The sequence below is a fragment of the Micrasema longulum genome, unplaced genomic scaffold (genome assembly GCF_059751315.1).
Source record: "Micrasema longulum isolate JH-2025_06_02 unplaced genomic scaffold, ASM5975131v1 h1tg000877l, whole genome shotgun sequence".
In the NCBI taxonomy this organism is placed as follows: Eukaryota; Metazoa; Arthropoda; class Insecta; order Trichoptera; family Brachycentridae; genus Micrasema; species Micrasema longulum.
The window spans coordinates 92,644-119,959 of record NW_028278069.1 but is presented as its reverse complement, the minus strand read 5'-3'; the positions used below and the strand labels follow the sequence as shown (position 1 = coordinate 119,959).

Below are 27,316 nucleotides of genomic sequence, written 5' to 3'. Positions count from 1 at the left end.
GAGATTAAGGAAGAGAAAGGAGATGTTCCTTCAGACGTGATTTAAACAGAGATAATGTAATAACATCTTTGATGGTGGATGGGAGATGATTCCACAGTCGAGCCGCATGGACACTTTATGAGTTAGAGAAGAAAGAGGAATTGTGGATGGGTATTAAGAGAGTGCCTTACATGTTTAAATAATTTATTGTAAACAATGTTCCTAGGGATTATCGGGAGGGGAGGAGCGTTATTTCTGTGTTACTTGTTATTATAGATACAAATGATTATTATTTGTTTACTATTGTTTTTATGGTCTGTATGTTGGATCTTAATAATCTATCTTGCTTTTTTTTGAAAATATTTTTTTGTGAATACCTTCTAATGTAATTTACGTACATTGCAATTGGCAGGGGCCCTGTATTGTACTTTAAAATAAATAAATACGACACCAGTTGGCAGAAAACAGTGAACTTCAATATTGTGAAAAATTGAGCTTCAAAAACATGTTTTTTTATGCTAATTCCATAAATTTTATAGTATTTACGATTTTAAAATATCTGTTCGATTTTTCACAATAATTACGACGCAATCAAAGCATTTTCTTATCACACGCGGTATAATTTTTATACATTATATTAACATTATTCATCGCGCCACCACGAAAGTTCTTTAGAGAATTAAAACAAGGAAGGCAATTACCCACGAATTATAAACGCTATATTTTACGTGTCCGTGTCTTGTAATGTGTCTATTTAATTATACGTCATTAAATAATATAAATTACTAAAGTTTATATTTTTCGCTTCAATTAAAATTGAAATGTAAAAAGAAACAAATTTTAAATCTATGGACGCTTCGAGAATATCAAGTTGCGAAATTAAGTTCAAAATATTTTCATCTTCAAAAAATATTACGCCGTTTTTCTTTAAAAAAATATAAAAGTGACATTCCTTATTGAAATTAAGTACTCGAGTCGTTAATTCTTGTGAGCGAAAAACATTTTTTACCCCTTTAAGGTTAAAAAATACATAAAGTATGATGAACACTAAGGGTTAATATCTCGTTGGGTTGAAATGAAAGTGCCCGTAGTCCGCATTTTTGATGTTTTTAAATGATTTTTTATCGTCTTTTTCATCATTCATTTTTATCATTCAGTCAGGAATACAACATATTTAGGAAAAAAGTGAAAAGTCGTATTGATAATTCTTTTTTGTGTCGCACTATTGAAAACACCATTTTAGTTTAGGAATTTAAATTTTAAAATTAAAATATTAATAATTAAAATTAAAATAAACGAATTACAGTCAGACGTCACTCCCCATTACGTACACAAGAATTGATTTTTTCTTTTACGTAATAGGAAACGTTAATGTAAAAATATGTTTTTAATTTTTGTAAAAGATGTATTCAATGGTCATATTGTAAACTTATATTTTCTTATCTGAATAAACCAAAAAATAATAAAACACCAATTGCAGTTCACCCCGATATATATTTGTTAAATTAAGATAAGCCTTATTTATTTATTAATATAAACGGCACGCAGTGCCTTTTACCTTTAAAAGATACATATTAAAAATAATATAAACATTTCAATATAATGTGGAAAACTTAAAATTAAATACAAAAGTATTATTTTACATAAAAACTATATATATAACACAGGAGATTTGTATAACGAACATATTTAGATATAAAAAAATAATTTAACAATGTGTGCAGATAAAATTTTAAAAGGAAAATAATTTATATATACTTTTCTTTAAAAGGTACAAAATAAAAGTATATTAAATACAATAAAATTCTTTTGTTTAAAAAAAAAATAAGTTAAAGAAATAGTTATAATAATGACAATTAAAGTAATTTAAAAAAAAAAAGTATACACGTAAATATGGTACACAATAGTACCCATACAAAAGTAAACATAGAAAGTCTTATGTCTCAGGGGTCAATCTAGCAACTTCGGTATTGGAGTAAAAAATGAAAATTCAATTTTAAAAATATTTTTTAAAATTAGTAAACTCAAATACGCTTACTACTGTAGAAATTGTCGTGTTTTACTACCATGCTTGACGACCTGAGTTCGATTCCTGGGAGGGTCAAAATTAAATATCTGTTTTCTACGGTGGCTTTACACTGCAATATTTTATTGTCTGTGGACTGGCACTTGCTCTCTTCCTCCTACACTAAATAAAGATATACTGCATGCACTTTATCAGCGCAGTACCCTCTGCACCCCCAGGTGTGGATAAGGATTTGATGAAGATGTTTGATTAAAACAAATTATGTAGGATTGCCCTGATAGGGAAACCCTCGGTTTTTATAACGGTTACATGTAGGACCTATTTTGTTACATGCATTTTTTCATTGGCTGATGCATAAATAATTAAAATAAATATTTTTTTTAACAACAAAATTTGAAATTTAATTAATAAAGTTGATTCCCGAGAATGTACTCCCCCGGTAACAAACACACAGATGACCAAAAAATACATTTTTTCCCTATAACTTCCTCAAACTTCAAGTACCAATTATTTGTTAAATTTTGGAATTATTATTGAATTTCTAGTATATTGATTTGTTTTTTTTTTAAATTTTATATCATACGTTCGAATTTGTAAATTGTTCATAAACTCTTTATATGTAAAACCCCCTTTATGCGTTAGTAAATAAATATAAAGCAAAATAACGAGATATAATCAAAATAAATACGCTTAAAACATTATTTCAAAGAAACAATTCACAGGATATTAAATATGTCTTCTTGTTATCCATTTGCTCAACATCTTTTTTATGCATTGCAACTGACGGACGTCTTTATCTCAGGGTCTAACACGTTGAAAAAACTTAGGGCCCAATACCGTGAAAGGCCTCTTTGAAAGACTTTCAGGTACCCTAATGAATGCTTTTTGTACATCGTGTTTTAACATTTAATTGAGTTCTATTTTTTATTGAAAATCAGAAGTTACTTAGAACCCCCTGACATAAAGCTGTCTGACAGTTAGCAAATTAGTTTTTGTATCTAAGGGATACGTGGTTTGTGAAATTATAAGTATAATAAGAATCGCAAAAATTTGACGGATACAGACAGATGAAATAGTCAATTATGAAATATGAGGTGAGATGAAATATGAGAAACAAGAGCTGACCCTTCCAGTAAAAAGAATCTGCCTAGAACATCAGTAATGAAAACTTAAAGGACAAAAGGAGAACGCAGATCGAATCTGCAATGAAGAAATAAGACTGTGGCACTGAAAACAAGATCATATTGTTAACAATAAAAACCGCGAAATATTAGTTTAATATGTATGTCTTGTACATTAGATAAAACTAGGCAAAGAAAAGCAAACTGCGGAACTGCCAAGAAGAAAAGGAATAAGTTGGGCAGGTTTTGGAAAACTTAGAAACATACTAGAAAATAAAGATATTCGATTTTTTTCTGAAAAGGAACTCATATGAACCGTGTATACGGCCAGTGACTACGTGCGTATTAGACCACGGGCCTTACAAAAAGAAATATAGAAAATCCCAAATGCACACAGCTCCAATGGAAAGATCCACGCTTTGTATAAGCCTAAAAGACAGAATATGAAATGAGGAAATTAGGAACAGAAACAGAATAGTGGATATTATGGATCGCGTAGCAAGACTGAAGTGGCAATTTGCAGGCCATGTTGCAAGACCCTACAAGATGGACCCCTAAAATTTTAAGATGGAGACCTTGAGAGAATAAGAGAGGTAAAAAAATATGGTTCGACGGCATAGCCGCTGTAGGGGGTAAAAATTGGCTGCAAGCAGCAACCGAACGAAAGAAATGGAAGGATTTAGAAGAGGCAGTGGAGAACAGAAGGCTGAAAAAGAAGAAGTGAGACCGATGATGTTTTGTGGTGGTGCAGAGTAAGAAGAAGATTTTGGAGAGAGCATGAAAACAGAATGGACTAATACATACTTCCTTGCATTGCAGCTGAGAAAATTCCACATGGTTGTCGCCTCCTGGTAGACCGTCTAAAAGATAGATCGACAGATCACAGATTACCAGACTTATATACTACAACGACTTAACCAATTGAAAAATTACACTGGAGATAAATTTAAAATCAACCCGAAAAAGCGCAGGATGACTACAATAACTAGACGAGACAACTAACTTGACCTTTTAATGTTTCATATAATATAACCTTTCCAGGTTTTAAAAAATAATTAATATATAAAAAACATATCTAACCGTAGAGGAAATAGTAAAAATTGCCTATAAATTTTGAATATATTCTGAATGTTATTCCAAATTTGGGAAAATACCTTAAATAATAATTACTAGCGGATACAAATCATAACAATTCTTCGATGGCGTAATTAAACATAGCCGCCTTCAATGTTGATTAATTAGTTCGTATTTTTACATCACTTTAGCCTTTGATTTTACTAGACTAATTTGTTGCTCTTGATTAATCTGTTTTAGAATTACCTTTTCTGACAAGATTAAGGTAACCTTCAATTATCGATGCGCGTAACGGATTTGTTGTTAATACGATGATAAATTGTAAGTTATGAAATCTATATTTAGCCATTTATTATGTAGCTTATAGCTTATTTTAAAGATATTTCAAATGAAAAGTTTGCTTGCTAGGTGTTCACATAAGTTGTGTCCGTTTTTTTTCAAATTAAAAATTGAACACAAAAAATAAAACAACATGGTTAAGGTTCGTCATTTGAAAGAAAATTTTCTGCTCTAAAGGATATAATGATATTGCTTCTGCGTTATGTATATTATTTTATTCGATAACAAGCATGGACATATCCATACAAAAACGCGCACTATAGAGTAATAAAAAAAAGTGACACGTAAACGTACTCATAGTTACTGAGTTTGGAAACAAGAGAAGTGTGTTTATATTAACATTAATTTTTGGTGGATCTCAATCAGATTCCCTCTTTAAATTCGCTGTAATTTTGACCCATTAAATTTTATTCACTCTAATTTGGGGAATGCAAAAAAAATTATTAAGTCATCTTCATTATATTTTAAAAACGTATTCCTATCGTGCATCTATGTAACTAAGAAGAGCTTAGAAATTGCGCCGCTAAGCGTAGTTTGACGTTTACAAAAAAAAATTATTTATATTTAAATATTAATTGTTTTAATTTTTGTTATTCATGAAAAATTACACAATCATTTTTACAATGTTTTTCCCAAAGGTTTTTACAGGCTTTCATGATACAAGCAGGCGTTTCGATTTCGATTTTAAACGTCATGCCTGGATGGCGGTCGTTGAAAGACTAAATACGCGTTGAGCATGACTGAGCGTTTGGGCATAAGTTGAGTCATCATTTTTGAGGGCTCTAGGCGTATTGATATGTCATTGATTTCAAGCCTTTAAAATGGAATGTTAAGTAGACAAAAATGAGCATTTTTGACACCTCTTTCTGTTTGCGTTTTATCGAGGGAATAAAGGAGAAAATAAGTAAGAATAATAATGAGAATGTATTATTGACTTATTTGTTGTAAAATAATTTACCCACCAATTGAAGTGTCATATATATAACGGGCTTGTAATGTTTCTGTTAAATTATTTATGATTAATTTATTTTTTTATTCAAAATTACACTCATTTAAATATAAGTGAACTTATTAACGTTTTTAGGCTGTGCTCGCGTAAAGCCATAATAAATAACAATAAATAATACGTTTTAAAGTTAGTTAGATTAAAATAAAATGACATGTGATGCAATATAATAACAATCCAGAAAAACAAGGTAAAAGTAATAAATAAAAAAAAATCCTAAAAAAACAATTTACTTTAATTTGTTTTAAAGCAAACAAGCTTCTACGATATATTGAATCATAATTAAAAACGCAAACTTAAAAATAAATATATATATTGTATTTCCACAGTAAATAAAGCAAACCCACCTAAACAATGGAGGCGGATTATTTTTATAAATTACATTTTTTCCAAACAATTTTCTACTTCCCTACCATCAAACATTAAACCTGCATTATACACAACTAAAACTATGTGAACATTGTTAAAAAAATACAAAGACAATGTTGAAAAATAATACAATAAATCTGGCAAAATACCAATTAAATTGTAATGATTGCGATTCAATCTACATTATAAAAACTATAATAAACCTTAATATTAGAGTAAAAGAACACTTGAGTTGCCTAAATAAAATTCTGAATTCGCAAACCATCTGATAGAAAATAATCATAATTTCAATAAAGACACTGGATTAAAAGTACTTCAAATATTAAATCAAATATTAAAATTAGACAATCTGGAAATCTTAGAAATTAAAAAAAGCGATTCATGATAATAAAAAAAAAAAATTAATAACCAAATAAAAAATATTTCATTTAGTCCACTCCTGTCTAGTTTCGAAAATATAAATAAATCATTAGTTACGCAAACCTTGACGAAGAAGCTGGATTCCTTAGAAACTGGTCGGTGAAAAAAATAATTAGTGGCTAAAAACAAAGTTGTTATAATTATTTTATTATAATGAATAACAACAAAGTTAGTGCTTCAAATATAAAATTTATAAGCCAATTTATTTTAAAAACATATTTATATGATTTGGAGATTTATTAAGAGACTGTGTCATTGGTTGATTCGGAAGAACTTGTGATGTAGTTCAAAGTTGTTAATTATTAAAATATTTTTATCGCATATTTTCGAGAAACTTCGCCGTACAATTAAATGGTATATTTTTTACCGCCTGTAAAAATACATTTTTTGTCTCCAATTTCTCGTATCTTATTGTTAGAGGTGGGGGTCAGTGCTATTCAAGCTCCTGACGTCACTGCGCCCTGTGAAGATCTATTGTGACGGGTCCCCGTGAATAGTTCTCGCCCTCCAAGCCCAGGTCCATAAAGAGCCTGGCTGCTGTGTGAAAGGCGAGATTTAACATTTTGCTAAATCTCCCCTAATTTTTCGTATCACTGAACTGCCTGATTATACGTCACTAATGATTAAATCAAATATGCAATTCCTTAATAAAAATGCGTTCAATTGCTTAATATTATTATATGGGAGAAAAACAATAATTTACAAATCTGTTAAAACAATTCACAATTGCAACTTTAATATGTTTATTTTTTTAAAAGAAATATTTGCGTTCTTATGACTTACCCAAATATTTAATTTTGAGGGCCATATCCAACGAGTTGTAAATATCTCACTATTAGAATATGGGAATTAAGTTGGGGTAGAGTAGGATTTGAACCACGGACCTTTGGTCCGTGAGTCCGAGAAACTAGCCACAGGACCACAGCCCGAATAAAAACCGTTGAATATTTTCTTAATACAAGACGATTTACGAAAAATAAATCGACAGTAAACTTGTGGATTGATCTCTCACTATGTAAAACTGTTAGACGACTGTTATCAAAAAATCTCATTGTATGCGTGTTTTATAAATAATGTTTTATGTGGAATCAATGAAATATGTACTAATCTAAATCTAAAAAGCGTTTAAACATATCATATAAATAACATAACGTACAAATTTTCACTTTTCTCTGTCCATAAAACTTAAAATAAACTGATGATATTGCCCTTAGATACGAATTTGGGTTTAACTCAAACACTAATCAATAAAACTCTTTGGTTTAAATCATAATTCATTTTAAGCTTTATTCAAATACGTAACCTAATTTTATTCGGAGTTTTGGTTCGTCTGCACAATTTATGCTTACTTACAAAGCCGTTATAGGCAGGCAGCCTTTGCTGATACGCCTGTATCTCATGTACCGCTTTTGACTGCGTTCTTCTTCCTTCAAAAAAGCATCCAATCGGTTTTAGAACTGGTTGACCAAAATGGAATGAACAACTAGACTTGGCAATTTATTCCAGTCTGAAACTACCCTGCTGAAAAGGAAAATTTCTTGGGATTGAGGTGGAATTGGGGACGATAGAGCTTCCAGTTATGACCCCTTAAATTTGTGTTGGCAGTTTGAGTGGCCACTTTACACACTGAGTAACATTTATCATTCTACCTTTATTTGAACATCTATCGTCCTTCAACTTCAACTCTTCCATCTGTTGACATTTTTGAAGTTGAAGAACTGAAATCTTTATTGTTGCGGGTGCGATTCATCTGATTGAATTCAATGTAGGTGAATTTTTTTTTTCATTGGTTTATTTTTCCAAACATATATTAACATAAAAATTTCATTACAAAATACACTTTGAAAAAATACATCTTAAAATTAAGCCATACCGTAATTTGGAAAAAAATGCCTACCACTTTACTTCAACGTCTGATAATTCAATCAGATGACTCTCTCCCGCAATGTGGTCATGTCATACCGTTACATGTGCCATAGAATTTCTAATAATTAAAAAAGGAATGGCCCACGCTCAGACTTAGGTACAGATCAGTTTATATTATAGCTTAATTTTAAGATGTATTTTTCCAAAGTGTATTTTTGTAATTATATTTATATGTAAATAATATATGTATGGAAAAATAAACAAAAAAAAAAGTATAAAAAAAATACAGGTTTCAGCTCTTAAACTTCAAAAACGTCAACAAAATGGAAGAGCCGAAGGAATATAAATGGTCAAATATAGGCAGAATGGTGAATGTTAGACGTTATTTATTTTATTAGGTAAACTAAATAAATAAATAATAATTTTAATTATGTTCAATAAAATAAATGTAAAAGAAACGAAAATAAAAAATATGTATATAATAATAATAAAGTTAAATATCTGCTTCTTTGAAAATTTCTTTAACTTTTTACCTAAATTTACTCACATTGTCACAAAAAATATCAGCCTCGGTAAATATATTGGTCGCATATTCTAGGTATTGTAGATTGTTTCAAATAGTTTGTTGACGCGTTTTCAGTGTAAAGCAGAAGATTTTGTCTTGTCGGTCTAGGTGGCACACGGAATGGAAGTCTTTCAAGTAGGTTAGAAGAATCATTTTTATTATTTATTAATTTGAATAATAATAACTGGTCTAACATTATTCTTCGATTTTTAAGAGAGTTTATTCCATGGTACTGCATACTTTCAGCATGATTAGAAAAGTTAATGTTTAACCGGTAGTCGACCTGTAAAGTGGTTATGTAAAGTGGTCACTTAAACCAACTAATGACAAGTCATAAGCCCTGTAAATGCCTTTACTTTAATTTTACCTCCTCAAAAATGATTTTCCTGTCTGTTGCAATTAATTTTAAGATATACGAGAGCAGAACGCCACAACGACTCCACTTTTTACTGGTTGGGTAGATTACATTAGAGCCACTTAAACCAGTCAATGACAGGTCATAAGCCCTGTGGATACCTAGACTTCTATATTCCGTTCTGTAAAATTTTCTTCATGTCTGTTGGAATATGTTGATATTTACAGCTCCTCGGGGAGTTGAATCCAGCCCTGGTCTATAAATCTCAACATGGATGGAAAAATACACATTATGTATCTGATTTTCTGTTAAATATTAGATAAAACGTGAGGTTTAAATGTTGTAGATTCGGTAGACCGTACATTACGTGACGTGAATAATAATTATTTTAAATCAATTTATTTTAATTGTCTAGCCGCATGTAATTGATGCTTCTCTCTCACTATTTACAAGGTAAATAATTTGTCACTAATTCTCACATAATGTCTTAGCCGAAAATCCATCAAGATACTTAACCCCTTAGACTTGAATCAACTCCTTTGGATACAAAACATATTTTTGATCCTGTACTAGTTATTCGATTTTTTTTCATATTTGTTATTTTATGAAATTTGGCAAATATTTACTTTCAGTTGGCTCAGATCGTCAATTCACTTTTAAATTTATTCAATTCCTTCCATCAAAAAATACAATTTACTCTGGAAATTGAATCAAATTCACAACTTAACTTTTTACATTTAACTTTAATTAATACAAAAAATAAAACTGAGTTTAAAATATTTAGAAAACCGACATTTACAGATACGATAATTCTTAAATCTTCTAATCATCCTTTATCATATAAACATTCTGCTTTTCATTAGATGATACATCGTTTTACCTCAATATCTCAAAATAAAAATAATTTTGACTTAGAATTAAATACTAGTATTGCTTTTAATGATGATTATGAACCAAATTTAATTAATAATATTTTGAATAAAAAACTTAAAATAAACTATAGGAATTTTTTTTATTTAGTTAACAAAATATTTCTAACAATAATGAGAATTGGCGTAGAATTTTGTAAATTAACTCATTTTCTAATAATATCGCTCAAATTTTACCTAACAATATAAGGCCAGCTTTTAATACGAATAATAAAAATATGTAAAATATTATCAAATTGTAAAGATAAGAATGATACATTTAATTATTCGAGAATTTATGAATTAAATTGTTCAAATTGCCCAAAATTTATATATTGGAAAAACTTCACGTAAAGTTAGAATCAAAGAACATATAAAATGTCTCAGTAATAATAACTTATCAGAATTCGCAAATCTTCTTATATCCGAAAACCATAATTTTAATCAAGAAACGGGTGTAGACATTTTGCATGTCAATAAAAATGGTTTTCGTTCAGACAATTTAGAACGATTAGAAATTAGTAAAGCCATTAATCAAAAACTTCAAATAATAAATAATCAATTAAATTTAACTTCGAGTCCTCTTTTAAAAATATTCCCTAAATGATTCTTTTTATCTTCTTTCTCTCACTTCGTTTCAGTTTTTTGTCTCTCTCATACAATATTTTACAGTATAAATAGCAATGCGAGTAATTATAAGTTAGTTTAATTCCTGACGATGAGGTAGTAACCTCGAAACCGGTCGAAGTTTAACTCTAAATTAAAGTGGTTTATACAAATTTATAAACATATATGTGTAAAATATCATACCACAAAGTGGAAAATGTTTTTGATAACAATAATATCAAGCTACTCTTTTAAAAAATTTAGATTTTCAATTTTGTGTATCACAATTTGAATTTAATTTGACTCTTTAACTATCACCCCTTCCGCTGAGAGTTTGGCAAATTATATGGAGTAAAATCAACTGATGGAAAAATTTAAAAACATGGATTTTCAAACACAGGCAAAAATGGTGAATGTTCAAAATGGTATCGGGTTGTGGTCCCGTGTTTCGGACTCACGGATTAGGGGTCCGAGGTTCAAATCTCACTCTACCCCAACTTGTTTCCATTTTCTAATAGCGAGTTATTTACAACTCGTTGAAAATGGCCATTACAAATTAAATATTTGGGTAAATTATTAGAACGCTAATATTTGATTTTTATCTAAAGTGGCCACTTAAACCAGCCAATGACAGGTCATAAGCCCTGTCAATGCCTAGACTTCCATATTTCTTTCTCCAGAATATTTTCCATCTCTGTTGTAATTCGTTAATCACCGTTTTTTAATTTCGGTGGGTACGAGAATAAATTAATTACAGTATGTGGTGCATATGTATATACATATGTTTGTATGTAGTTACGTATATATATATATATATATATATGTATATTTTTATATCTAAACATATACATATATATGTGTAAGGATATATATAAATGCGTGTGGATGACACAGAGGGCGTATTTCTTATTTTTAATTAAATCTTAATAATTACCCTCATAGAAAACGTAAACTGCTTTTTTAAAATATTTATTTATATTTTTTGCTACACTTAATATAAACATTCTTTTCACAGAATATTAAGAAAATATTTTGTTTTTTAACGCAACAATATTTGTTTTAATTTAAGACATAAGTAGATAAAGGTGATATGTCACAAAAACAAAAAGCAGAGATATCTGTGGTCAAAGTTTTGAACACTGATGGACGCTTTCAAAATCGGTTTTCTGCTACTTTTTGGAGATGTTTGATTTATGTGAAAGGGCTGTTCATAAAATCATTTATGTTAACAAGTACATTAAAATAAATGCGACATAACGCCTTCATTCATTCATGTCTTCAATTATCAGTATGAATGACTATGTTTTTTCTAAGTTGTAAGTAAAATAAAATAAATCATAAAACACATTTTTTTCCTCAGATTTCATTAATATTTAGTACACACTGATAAAATAAAAAAGGATTTATAAGTTAAGTATACCTTAATGAAGAAAATTGTATAGCTTTGAAACCGGCCGGTAGAAAAAAAGTGGTTAAAAACAATTTTATTGATAATTTTTATGTTTTTCTCATTATGTATTTTTGTATAATTTCGTTTAGTACGTACTTTTATTTGGTATATGATTTATTGCTCCTATTCCTTATATTTATTACTATAATTGAGTGAATTTCTAGAAAACATGACTCAATTATCATTTCAATTATGCTTTTATATATTTATATATATATATTTCTGATGATTTAAATCATGCTCTTATTTTGTGTTGTTTTTTTTTAATACTACTATATTTTACTATTATTTTGTTGATTTTAATAATACCACTATTTTGTATATTTGATTATGTGTGATTCTTAATTTGTATAATTTATATTTTAAAAATTATTTCTGGTTATCTTTTTTGCAATGTATTCTTTGGAATTTGATAATTGTGATTCTGTGTAATTATTTCTGATTATCTTTTTTGCATTGTATTCTTTGGAATTTGATTATTGTGATTCTATGTCATTATAATTTGATCTAATTAATTTTACTATGTATTTTTATTGTTATTTATTGTAGCTTGACACGGGCATAGCCTAAAAAGCCTTAATAAGTTCATAAATATTTAATTTTGTAATTTTGAATGAATACATAAATAAATAAAAAAAATAATAAAAATTCATATTAAAATAAACCATGTCTTTTTGGAAGAAAGTTTGATTGTGAAAAGTGGAATTTCATCAAACTGAAACGTTTATTAAATGTCGGGTACAAAGGCATTACATATGATATATTTTAAAAACTTTTAAGGGTAGAAACATCTTGGTAGGAACATCACATACTCGTGAACTATACGTTGTGTAGGCGGAATAATATTACATTTATAAATCTGCGAACCTCTGGAGAATAAAAGTTTAAAAAGAGCTGGATGAGTTTTGAACAAATAATGCGGTTCACATGTTTCAAATGTATAAAACTTTTGTACAGAATGCATGGAATATATATGTTTTTTTTTTAACAGTGTGAAAATTGAGTTTCAGTGATTCTAAACAATTTTATTGATTGTAACAAATACCATCACAAAACGGTGTACAAAATGGTGTACAAAACAACAAAAAAAGATAAGTTATTGTTTCTTTTGTACAACATTCTGTGAAAAGGACCCAAATTATATTGTTATGGTAAAACCAAAATAATTACAAGTCGAATTATAGTTTTTTTTTTACATAATTTAGAGAACAATGTCAAAAAAGCACAGGGACCTTATGCTGGACTCATTCGTCTTTAGAATCGTATGCGACTTCCGTAATTCGACGAGTGACAGCATTCTTGAACCACCCATACGAATGCAGTCGATTGAAAACTAATCGACTTTATCTCGAGTGCCACAAAGCACTCGATATTGACAATCGAATGCATATTAAAAAAAATGATTTTATTTTGTACTAGTTCAGTATGTATATATACATACATGTAATTTTTAAACTTTTTCAATTTTCTTTCCCAGATTGCATAATGTAAACATTATTTTGAATTTATTTCCATGCCTTGTATTCTGTTTGTTTTGTTATTTTCAAGTATTTTTCATACCCTTTTTAATTTGTAGTATATCATAATTTTAATTTTTCTGCTTTTGTAAATAATATAATAGTTTAAAATTTAAAAACGTCTTTAAAAAAATTGTTATCTGTTTGTCCCTAAATGAGTTTTTTTTAAAAAAAAACTCCTTGGGAATATTGTATATAATTATGTATAATATGTTTTCAATATAATAAAAAAATATATAAAAAAATGCGACATCGTTACTTCAGCTGTCAAACTTCCTTCTTGTAAAACGATCGTCATTTATGTTTGAATGACGAGTATGTATTTTTGATGTATTTAACTTAAAATTTACTACACTGATCAATATTTTAATGGTGACGTATCAACAAATATGCAACAAATACAACTGTACTTATTTTTCATCCATTATCAAATGATGTTTCACTAGCAACATGATTTTAAAATTATTTTATCGCTCGTCGTATTTGAGATATACTCGTATATCATACAATATGTTTTTAAAATCCATTAAATGCATATGACATATAGATGTGTGTGTTTGACATGGGCACAGCCTAAAAAGCCTTAATAAGTTGACTACCGGTTAAATATTAACTTCTCTAACCATGCTGAAAGTATGAAGTACCATGGAATAAACTCACTTAAAAATCGAATTCAAATTAATAAATAATAAAATTGATTCTCCTAACCTACTTGAAAGACTTCCATTCCGTGTGCCATCTAGGACCGACAAGACAAAAACGCATCAACAAACTATTTTAAACAATCTACAATACCTGGAATATGCGACCAATATAACAATATATATACCGAGGCTGATATTTTTTGTGACAATATATGTAACATATAGATGTGTGTTATGTCAAAGGCAAATAATAAATATAAATGTTGCAGTGTCTCAGTAAAACATTTTCTTATATTTTTTCAAAATATTCCATTCACAAAATATTCAACGGAAGAAGTCTGACAAGAAACAATAAAAGTTTACGTGTGGCAGAAGAGCCACAGGCCATAGATAAATACGGGTATGTTAGTGTTGCCACTTTCGTTTTGTGATTAAATTGTCGGAGAGTTTTCAAGAATATCATTATGACAAAGCAATCGAGATGCCCAATCGACTATTGTCGAGTGGGTTACAAAATGTCGCATCTTTCCAGCATAAGGCTCCTGGTGTACTCCGTATCTCTCCACTTGCAAAAAAAAGTTAAATTAACAAGTAAAAAAACAAAAATATTATTGTCAACTACTGTATATAAAAAAAATGTTTTTGCTAATGGATCTTATTTATACGGAGCAACTTCAGATTAGTTAAGAATAAACAAAGAAATTGAATACCAAAATAGTTATTCAAAAGCAAGTACCTGCGTCAGTGACAAAAAAAACTAAGAAAAAAAGATAAAGAAAAATATAATGCTAATAGTCAAGAAACTTTCGCTATCGTTTGTAAAGTTGAAATTGTAAAAAAAGGTTTTAAGATTTTCATAAATGTTACATGCTTATTTATAATAACTTATCTTATTTTTTGCAAAGCAATTATCGTTAAGGAAACTTTGTAAATATTCAAGTTAGTTTGATAATGTCCCAACAAGACACTACGCGTCTCTTTACCCTTGTTTATTTAAAAAATAAAGTATAACTAAATCAATAAAAAGTAGCGCTTTTAGTTCACAAAAGTCAACAGACGGAAGAGTTGAAGAAATGTGGATGTTCAAACATAGGCAGAATGGTGAATGTTATACAGTGTGTGAAGTGGCCACTAAAATCAGCCAATTTGCAAAAAAAATACATATCTGCATTCCTTTTATACTTTTACTTTTATTTTCTTTTTAAATATTTTGACATTTTTTATTTTTTTTCATTATGTATTTTTGTATTATTTAATTTAGTACTCAATCTTATTTGACATATTATTTATTACTCGTATTTGTTTCTACACTGTAGAGTGAGTTAATAGAAACCATATCTAAATTTAATTTTAATTATGTTTATATATATATATTCTTTTTCTATTGATTTCAATGATACTATTATTTTGTTTTTTTTCAATACTACTGTATTTTACTATTATACTTTTATTTTGTTGATTTCAATGATACTGTTATTTTGTATATTTGATATATGAATATAACTTTGTAAAATTTATATTTTAATATTTTTGTCTAATTATTTTTTTAAAATTGAATTCTTCGGAATTTTGTTATTTGTTACTTATACCTTGTTTTTTTGGATTGTTATTCTATTGCATCACATAACTTAAATTTATAATTTAACCTATTTCATTTTCATACGTATTTTTTGTGGTTAATTATACTGGTTTGACATGAGCACAGCCTAAAAAGCCTTAATAAGTTGAGAACCGGTTAAATATTAACTTCTCTAACCATGCTGAAAGTATGAAGTACCATGGAATAAACTCACTTAAACATCGAATTCAAATTAATAAATAATAAAATTGATTTTTCTAACCTACTTGAAAGACTTCCATTCCGTGTGCCATCTAGACCGACAAGACAAAAACGCATCAACAAACTATTTTAAACAATCTACAATACCTGGAATACGCGACCAATATAACAATATATATACCGAGGCTGATATTTTTTGTGACAATATATGTAAATTTTGGTAAAAAATTATAGAAATTTGAGAGAAGCAGATATTTAACTTTAGTATTATATACAAAAAAAAATATTTCGTTTCTTTTATATTTAATTTATTGAACATAATTTAAATTATTGTTTTAAGTGTAAACAATTTTTTTGGTGTGTGCATGAGTGTCTTATACTAATATACAAAGTAATTGGCAATTTTTGTGAACAAACTGTTTGTTTACCTAATAAAATAAAAAAATAACTAAATGAGTTCACTTATATTTAAACGAGGGGAATTTTGAATAAATAAATGACAGTTCATAAGCCATGTATATGCCTAGACTTCCATATTCTTTTCTCAAAAATGTTTTCCCTCTCTGTTGCAACAAATTTTCAAAAAAAAAGTTTTTTTTTTGGACACCCTACCAAATTTTAGTTTGTTAATAGGTACTCAAATCAGTGAAGCTCTACGCTGTGGAGTTTATTAATGTCTAGATGTTTGTTAATAAATTACTTGAGCAAAGATTATTACTCGTTACCTTACCGTCTAACAATTACGGAAAGTGCTCATTCTGCATTATCCATAGTATTATCTTCTGTAGCATGCTTGTGGGTTTAAAGTGTACACTGTTCTACATTTACAAGCTTGTGGATTCATATTGCAATTATTGGCAAACAGTAAAAAGTTCTCTGATTATCTTTTACAAACAACATGTATTTTATATACCGAATTATTGATAAATAGGTATATTTTATTTATTTATTTTAAAAAAACATACATTCAACAATGATAAATTTTCAACAATTCAAATTCAACATTCCATATCACGGTGTAGCGAGATTAGAGATTTAGGAGTTATTCTTGACAATAGATTGCTGTTCGGGTCGCATATAAATTCTATTGTTGAAAAAGCTTACCAAATGCTGGGCTTCATTTTCAGAATTTCCAAACCTTTTAAAAAACCAAATACATTAAAAACTTTTTACAACACTTTTGTACGCAGTAATTTGGAGTTTGCATCCGTTGTGTGGAGCCCACAATACATAACAAACATAGAAAGGATTGAAAATGTTCACCGAAAAATTTTAAAATACCTAGATTATAAAAACAATAAAACGCTTTGCACTCATGGTCATTTTGTTAAACAAAATGGATTTTTTACCCTTGAAAATAGACGCACTATATCTGAATTATGCTATTTTATTATTTTTTTTATTTATTAAGGAAAAACAACAGTTGTTATGTAAGAACATAAAATATAAAAAATAGTACATACATCTAGTTAAAGTTTTTCACAAATATAATGAGAAAACATGTTACACAGTAAAGAGAAAAATAATATATTATATAAGACATGAGAAAAAAAAGAGCTCGTAAGAAGGTTAAGGGATGAGGAAATAGAGTGGAGGAGTGGAGGAGAGGGATTTTTTTAATATAGTTGACCAGTTCAAAATTTTGATATCATGATAAAATAAACATATTTGAATGAACATAAACTTATTACACACTGACAAATGTTTCATTTAACAAAGTTTCAAAAAAAATTTTTTTGAAGTCCCAAAATGTTGTATTAAAAATATCTAAATGCGGACAAAGTAAATTAAATTTGGAGCAGCTACGATAGATAAACGAGTTTTAAACATAATTTTTTTTGGGCAACGAATTATAAAAAAATAATTTATCGTGTTGACTTTACGGGACAATTAATATTAATTATAAATTATTTAATAATTGAGTAGACTCTTTTAACCTACTCTCCAAAATTAATCTTAATGTCCCCCTTTCGCGTGGCAAGAAATAAGTATTTATTCCATCTGCCAATCTGTAGCACTAACTATGCATAACACTCTTTCCTCTGTCGTTGTTGCTCTAACTAAAATGCTTTTTTTCATATATTAATATATTTAACAAGCCCCTTAATTTATTAAAAAATAAATGAACACTAATTATTTCTGGCTGCGATACGATTCCACTTGTTATTTAATGATGCGCATACTTACACACACCTGAACACTTAATCCCACACAAATACAAGCAAACACATCGTTACACTTACTCTTATACAAATACACATAAACACACCCTTTTGTTGTACCACAATTTAATATGTGTACTATTTATTTAGAAACTTCGCTGGTCTGTCTTTAAACCGTACCTTTTTAATGTTATTATATCATTGTCGACTATTTGTTTCTGTAAAATAAATAAATAAATAATAAAATCACATAATATAGATAATGTTGAAAAACAGACCAACGATGTTTCTAAATAATATTAATGTAGATGATCCGTAATTTATCGATAATCGGTGTGTAAAAGGTATTTGAAATGTATTTATCACTCAGCGGCTAGTTTATTACATTATATACATGCCAGTCATATTAATTTATTTTATAGTCCGCCACCAAGGAAAAATTTTTCGATAAAATTTGAAACCAAAAGTCAGTTGCACATATTCTGTCAAAAGTGTATTTTAGCTAAAGTTCAAATGGTGATTTTTTTTTTTTACAAAAAAAAAATTATAGCCATAATTGTTTCCGCAACTTTCATAATTATATAACAAAGATATTCACAAGAATTGATATTTATTGTTTTTCTTACATTCTTGTATTTTTTAATCTTTTAATGCCCGATGTAGCATATTGTTCACATAAACTTAGAGAGAGAAGAGGAAGACGTGGCATGATCAGATAAATCAAAATCTTAAGTCTGGTCATGTCAAAAGCAGACGGAACCGAAGGGCATGTATGAATGTGGAAGAAGCTAGGAATGTATGCCAGGATAGACGTGTGTGGCGGTCCATTCTCTCTGTCTATCCCTACGGGGAAAAGGCGAGATGGTAGTAGTAGTAGTAGTATGAACATATTTATTTATTCATTTATATAAACGACCAATGGGCATTTTTATGGGCACATTTATACATAGAAAATTATTATAACAAAATTAGAAAGACTCAATGAATTACAGTAGACTTTGTGGGAGTGGAAGCGGGAGAGAGGTGTTTATAATTGAATTTGATTCAGTGATCGTATCGTACATATTATGTCTATGATCGCTCCAATAAATTCATCTCAATATAGACGAAGAAATCATGCGAGAATATGGTAAATACAAATTATTGTTTTTTATTAACATAACACGATACAAGATAATATCATGAGGCCAGGAGTATAGTATTGCGGTAATAAATATTATATTATGGATAACTGTTCAGAATTCAGAACAGGCCTCGAGGCCATGGAAAGTGGAATGTTTACGGAATGAAAATTTCTACCCAAACAGCAGCACAAACTGCTTTTAGTTTATCAAATTTTGTTTATTTATTTAAATATATGGTCAAATTTACCAATAATATGGTAAAATAACTATGGATTCCTACTGATACGTATTTAGTTACATTTTACAACAGAGATGAAGAACATTTTAGAGAAGGTAATATAGAAGTCTAGGCATCTACAGGGCTTATGACTTATCGTTGGCTAGTTTAAGTGGCCACTTTACACACTGTAACATTCACCATTCCACCCATATTCAAACATATATATATATTATTTATAAATCATATAACACAAAGTATTTTACTAGTATAATACGTTGAATTACATTCCCAGGAGTTACATATTAAAAAAAAAAAAAAAAAAAAATTATGTTTTTTTACAATAAACATAAGTGATAAAACAGAGTATTAAAAAATAAAGCATAATTACATAGCAATGAAATACATATTACTTCAATGCTTTTATCTTTTGATGTTTGTGATGTTAAAGAGTTGAAACCTTTATTTATGCGGGTGAGATTCATCTAATTGAATTATTTCACCTACATACTAAGTAACGCGAACGCTTGAAAAGTTTAAAATTGTAAAACTAAAGTATAGAAATTGTTTTTTTTTTCAGGCGGTGCCTAGTACTTGAAATAATTCAGTCAGATGAATCTCTTCACAACAATAAAAGTTTCACCTATGTAACTTCACTATAATCAACAAATGGAACGTTTAAGAAATACGGATGTTCAAACACAGGCAAAATGGTGAATGTTATACAGTGTGTAAAGTGGCCACTTAAACCAGCCAATGTCAGGTCATAGGCCCTGTAAATGCCTAGACTTCCATATTCCCTTCTTTAAGGTATTCTCCATCCCTGTTGTAATTTGTTAACACTGAATTCGGTTTAACTTATGCAGTATCCTATTGAAAGGGGAATGACGATGAATGCTGGTTTATTGAAGCCTTTTGCATGGTAGGCAAATGCGCCGACCATTAGGCCACGAGGCGGACTGTTTAATATTACCGTAGTTAAAATCGGAATTAGCCTTAAATTTTCTACTCCTTTTTGTCCTCAAAAGCTTTTTTAAATATCAAAAAGATCACAGATTAGCGTAGGTAGTAATAATAATGACCAAGTTGGCGGATGACGTTATCTGCAGTAAAACATCTGCTTTGAAACGCAGCGGGAGGAAATGCATTGCTGCCACCCGCATAGCGACATATTATTATTATGGATAACTTATATAGCGCCTCTTTCGTAATATAATACCCCAAGGGCGCTTTACATGGTGGTTCTATAGATAAATAAATTTAATTGATGCTTTTAAATTGGTAATTTAATTTTAAAAAATTATTTTGTTGTCACATGCTACGGATTTAATTAAATATTTTAAAGAACAAGTCGATTTTAAGTTTTTTCCGAAACATCACTTCACTCTCACTGCCTCACACCTCTGCTGGGAGAGCATTCCATGCCATAGGGCCTGCGACCGCAAATGCACGTTCACTAAATTTAGAGCGCTGTTTGTGTAGAGGTATTTATTTATTCATATTTTTCACTTACATACTATAATTAATAATAACAATAATGTGACCTCAATGGGGTTACCGTGCCGAGGACACTTAACAATATCCTTTTTGAAATGTTTTTACATTTGAGAATAAACAAAGAAGACTAACTTAATTCACAGAAATAATAAACAAAATATTCTGACTGTTTTAAAAACTAGGTATATATGTACATCTAAATTATTCATATTAAAAAACGCACAATTAAAATAACAAAAACCTAACATAAGCTTTACACTTGTGGAGCAGTTGATTCAATATTGGTATGGGTGAATGAGACGATCCATTTTACTTCTACCTAGCTCCACTATCCATTTTTTATAGCTTTTTTAAACATTTTCTCGTTACTGATTGTTTTAAAAGATAGTGAAAGAAGGTTATAGATTTCAATTAAATAAAACTCAAAATTCCATTGTTCGAAAGTAAATAATAACTTACTTTTCCTCTCTGTAGCTGATCTAAGCGTGAGACGCCTGTCAGCTAGTTCATCCGGAATGCATAGTTCCCTTAGATATTCCGGAGCAGAGTTGAGTGATTTATACATAAGCCAAAAGAGTTTGTATTTGAATCTCTGTGGAAAACGTAGCCAGTGCTATTCCCTAAGTAGTGGAGTGATATGACTGAACTTGGAGATTCCGAAAATAAGTCTCGTTGCAGCATTCAATACAGACTCTAGGCGAGTCATTTTGTTCATTGGTTGACCTGCACAGTTTATCAAAAGGCCCTAAGCACAGCATGCATTAAGGTTTTCGTTTGTAAACAAGGAGTCGAAACGAGCGTGAATTCAAAAGGCGATTGCATTGAATGTAATGGCGTCGTTTCGCGAACGCCAAAAACTTCGTTGTGTACTTATCTTAAGGCTGTATTGTCTTATTTTTCACCAATCGCGAAAAAATATACAATTTTAAGGCAGTGGAAGCGCCTACCCATTTCTCGAAACTGCTTATAAAGACTAGTGTCATTATCAATCAATTTTTTAAAACTGATTCAGTGAAAAATTGACATTTCTTTGTAATCAAACCGCAACAATAACAGAACACCTAAAAAAAAAATATTCAATAAAGGTAAAACAGAGTATTCAAAAAATTAAACATAATAACATAGCAATGAAATACATATTAATAGTAAAAATAGTAAAAAAAAAATCCCACAAAGGCATGGCCTGTTCGTGGGTAGTAAAATGTTCATGATTTATTGCTCCTACAATAAATAATGGACAGTTATAATATTTTTGTGCAACATAAAAAAGAGAAAATAAAATATTCTGTAAAAGATTATATGGTATTTTTTTTATAGTATAGTTTTTAGTTTATATAATTAAAAAATATATATGATATTTTAATATTTTAAAAAAAAAAAAAAAATTAAAATATCATTTATTAAAGGGCTATAAAACATATCATAGAAAAAAAGAGTTCATATCTTTAGTTTGAATCCGAAAATTTTAAAAGTTTGGAATCAATGAAATATTATCAGTAAAAAAAGAATTAAAAAATTTTGGGCCTTTAAAATATGCAAGTCTATGTGCGAGCTTCGTTTTACAATGAGGTATTTCTAACACACGATTCCTTCTTTGATTTGATGTATTAAAATTACTTGTGAATAAATTTTATTTCTTAAATTAATATTTTAAACATTGAAAACAATATATTTGTTTTAGGTCTAAAAGTTCTGCTTCTTGGAACAATTGGATAGAGGAAAAAGTGCGATTTTTGTGAAGCATTATTTTTATTATAATTTTTTGAACAGTTTCTAATGGTTTTAAATGGCTGTTATTATATTTTCCGTGTATGACTGTAAAGGAATACAACGTTAGTTAGGATTGTTGAATTAACTACCGGGTAAAATAAGAAGTTTACAAATTAGAAAATTGTTTTTAAGCGTTGCCTACTAGGTGAATTGGTTCAGCCGAATGAATCTCACCCACGTGATAAAGGTTTTAACTCTTTTACTTCACAAAAGTCAACAGATGGAAGGGTTGAGCAAATGTGGATGTTCAAACATAGGCAGAATGGTGAATATTACAAAGTATGTAAAGTGGCCATTTATGATCATAAGCCTTGTTATTGCCTAGACTCCCATTCCCATATTCTATTCTCAAAAATGTTTTTCCTCTTTGTTGCATCAAATTAAAAATTTAACTCAATTATTTCTTAAAGTTATTTTTTTTTTATGTTTTCAAAATAACTCTTGGTTAATTTTTATTGATTGTACTATTGTAGTCTATTCAAGATGTGTGGGAGGTAACACGGCATAGTCCTGACTCCATACATATTTACAGCCTTTTTTCTTGTAAAATATCCCTTTAGATTTTAAGACGTTCCATACGGAATGATTTAATATTTGTGAAAATAATAAATCGTGTTTTATTTTTGCAGATTTCCGTTCATCTACTCCAACACTTAACTAACGGTAAGTCAAAACAAAAACATAATTAAATATTTTTTAATTCATATTATCCCGTTTGAACAAATAAAAATCTTGACAAAAACAAAATGCACAAGCCCTTTATTAAATTCTTAATAAGCAGTGCCTTGTGTTCAAAGGTCGGAAAAATTCTTCCTTGCATAAAGACATTTTTTCCACAAACCTGCGAACAATTCTTCATAGCATCTTTAAATCATGAAGTAAAGACGTCTATGGAGCAAAAGAGTCGAAAGTAGACGAGAAATGCCGAAGAATACCGACAATGTGTGTCTTAAGACACAAGATCAAAGATTTTGTAGAATTAACCCCTTTAGCTGGAGTGTTTACTGAAATATAGAAATCGAAGATTTATTTTTTAATTTTCGAATAATCTTTATATATATAATTCTTCTGTACGTGCGATGTTACTGAACTCCTCCTAAACGGCTAAACCAATTCACGTGCGGTTTTCAGCAAAATGTAGATCTTTGCGCTGCGCGTGTTCGTAGATATTAACATTTTTAATCGAATCTAAAAAGTTAGAAGCGTAAATATTTTTTTCATCGAATTACCAGGGTTACATTTGACGAGAATGCATTTACAAAAAAAATGGAAGGATGTTGGTTTTTTGTTTCCAAAAAAGTTTATTTTTGAATGTTTATAAACAATATTTGCTTTTTATGTATCTCAATCAGATTCTTTCCTTATAATTTCTTCACATTTTTTACTGAATTTTTGGTAATAGTAACATAATATTAACTGACATTCATTACATTTTTGAAAATCGCATTCATAAATAAAGTGCACCCCTGTTGGTGAGAAGAGCCAAGTTCGACATTTGCAAAAAGAATTATGTATTTGAAAATGGATTGTTTTATGTTTTTTAATTCAACCATAAACAAGTACCGAGGTACCAACAGAAAATCAATATTTGAATATTAATAATTTTTAATTTTGTAATTCAATTAACCCAGGTACCTGCTTATTAATGAAAAGTCTTTTTTTAAAAGGGCAGGGAAAGCGTTAGACTTAAAATTTATTAAAAATTTGAACACTTCGACAGATTAACTTGATTATTGGTATTCTGCTTACTTAGGAACATCTTAAACATTAGCACTCTCAGAACTGTGTATTTTGCTCTTTACCAGTCATTGGCAACTTATGGTATAATAAGCTGGGGAGGTTGGACGGCGTCTATCATGAACCCCCAAATAAATGCGGAAAAATTAATCCTTAGAGTGATGCTTCGATGTCCCCTTTCTTTTCCATCTGACAAATTGTTACAATTAATGAAGGAACTGGGCGTTAGACATTTAAAAAAAAAAGAGTCATTGACACATTTAGATCCCCGCAGAATGCTTCTACAAGGTTTTCGTGTAATTTGAATTGATTAATAGTAATACGCGTATGACTTCTGTTTGGATTAATTTTCTTTTATGGTCCCAAGAGTCTTCAACGTCCCGGGTGAACATATTAAGTTCTCCAAAACGAAAGGCATTTTCAGGAGAAGTGTACAAGTTTAGATTTTGGCTAAGGGAATAGACCGTTGCAGGAGAATGCTGCGTGATATTGCATAGATTTGTATACTATTAAGCGAGTTGTCCAGATATTAAGTGAAATTTATGCTCTTGGAATAATTTTCCATTTTTATTTTTGCTATTGTTTTATAATGTCCATGATTCCACATTCCATCATGTTGTATTCCAACTCAACACAGAGCTTCATAGAGTTAGGAATACGTTATTATTTTATTGTAATATGTATGTATTTGTTTACATAAATAAATATAGAGCAAGAATCACAAAATTTCAAAACCGAATTCAAAGAAAATTCATGGCGAGGCTCCCAGAACTGGTCAGGGGAAAGTTTTCAGTTAAAATGTTTACGTCCATGTTACGATTTTCTATTTTTAATTTCCTTTTTCTAAGTACTCTTTTTTTTAAGAATATTAAAAACAATTATTGTCATTTTCTGAACTTAATATTGTAGATTTTATTTTTAGAACCTTCTCATGATTTATAAAAATTAGATGGCTTTATTTTATCAACATTACGCCAAATTGCCGTGGATTATGAATGTAGGGTGATAATGTTTAGTTTTAACATACTTAAAAGAGAACCTATTCATTTCTTTACCAAAACGTATTTTTATATTGAATTAATTTAAGATATCAAGATTTATACAGCAAATAAGTACAAATAAAAAAAAACAAGAACAAATATGTGCAAAAACAAATATACAATAAACATTTATAAATATAGAATGAGGGTGTGTATTTGTGTGACAGTGTATAAGAGGGTGTGTGTGGATATGAATAAAAAACTTTTTAGTATTGCACTGTTTCTTAAATTTATAAAATTACTTTGTAATAATATTACAAAAAACTTATAGACTGGAATTAAACCTCATTTAAATGAATGAATAATTATTGTATTACGATACATATGTGTGAGTTTGTGAAAGTGGTGAAAAAAAATGTCTAGTAGTGGCAACGGTACAGTAATTATTATTAAAAAAATGACAGCCAAAGAAAAATTCATATAAAACACTTCTGTTTTGATAACACATATTAATCGGTTGAAGGTTTGAATGATTTGGTTCACCTAATTTTATTTACTTTGTTTTTAAATACATATTATTTTAGATGCAAATGTAACTTAGTTAACTAGATATATCAACAAATTACAACAGGGATGGAGAATACCTTAAATAAGGGAATATGGAAGTCTAGGCATTTACAGGGCTTATGACCTGTCATTGGCTGGTTTAAGTGGCCACTTTACACACTGTGTAACATTTACCATTTTGCCTATGTTTGAATATCTATATTTCTTCAATTCTTCCATTTGTTGATTTTAGTGAAGTTTAGAGCTGAAACCTTTATTGTTGTGAAGAAATTCATCTGACTGAATTATTTCACATACTAGGCAACGCCTGAAAACAATTTTCCAATTTTTAAACTTCTTCTTGGACCAGTTGGTTTTATTACAATATTTGAGTTTGTCCAAATGTTTGTAGACAAAAGATAGCATAAAATAGTATAAATTAATGCTTCGACACAGGTTATGCTCAGTGACGTGTTAGCAGAAAGAAAAAGTTCCACGTTGTATTAATAAATGTATATAAATAATTCAAGCAACAACGAGCTTTCATTGACATTTTAATATTGCAATTGAAATTATAACGTTGTAATTTATGATAAAACCGTCTCGGGTAATAGTCTAAAAAGCCTTAATATCAACATACGAAATATCATATTGAATTAAATTATAAAATTTGATTTAAATTTATTCAAACTGCCATTGTCTAACTCTTTGTAATAATTTGAATTGTATTGTATCATTTATTATTGTGCCCATAATTGTATTTCTGAAACTTTATTGCATCGAGGAATGTAGATACATAAAAATGAAATAGTTAATGCCGTTTTGTGAATGGTTGATTAGTCCATTTAGCTTGCCAATGTATTTCAGTTAAAATATTAATCCGTTTGCGACAACCCAAATGGGTAATTAAAAAAAAAAAAAAAAACATATTTGTGAAGTCGTTGACCTACCAGTAGTTTTATATATTTGCATATTTTACATAATTATTGTAATTTGTAATATACTTTAGATATTGTACTTTCTTTTCCTGTAATTTTTTTTTTTAATCGTTGATAATTAAAAGGGTTTTTTATTAAAAATTTACTTAAGTATTCATAAACCCTTACGAATTACATTAATTTAACAAATTTTTTTTTTTTTTTTAAATTCACATTGTACTGTTGTTAATGACAATATTTTAAACTTCTTTTACAAAGGTTATCTGAGACTTTTGTTTAGTTTTGTATAATTTCAGCCCTTCGTTTATTAGTCTCGACAG

General features: G+C 29.0%; 1 protein-coding gene across 1 annotated transcript in view; it reads left to right on the top strand.

The window, feature by feature from the left end:
• The window catches only part of Dh44 (corticotropin-releasing diuretic hormone 44), a 279,701-nt gene that overhangs the window by 184,416 nt on the left and 67,969 nt on the right, over window positions 1-27,316 (top strand). The window contains exon 3 of the mRNA XM_088231369.1: window positions 23,425-23,458. The gene's annotated coding sequence lies outside the window, so the exon portion shown is untranslated. The remainder of the gene's footprint in view (window positions 1-23,424; window positions 23,459-27,316) is intronic.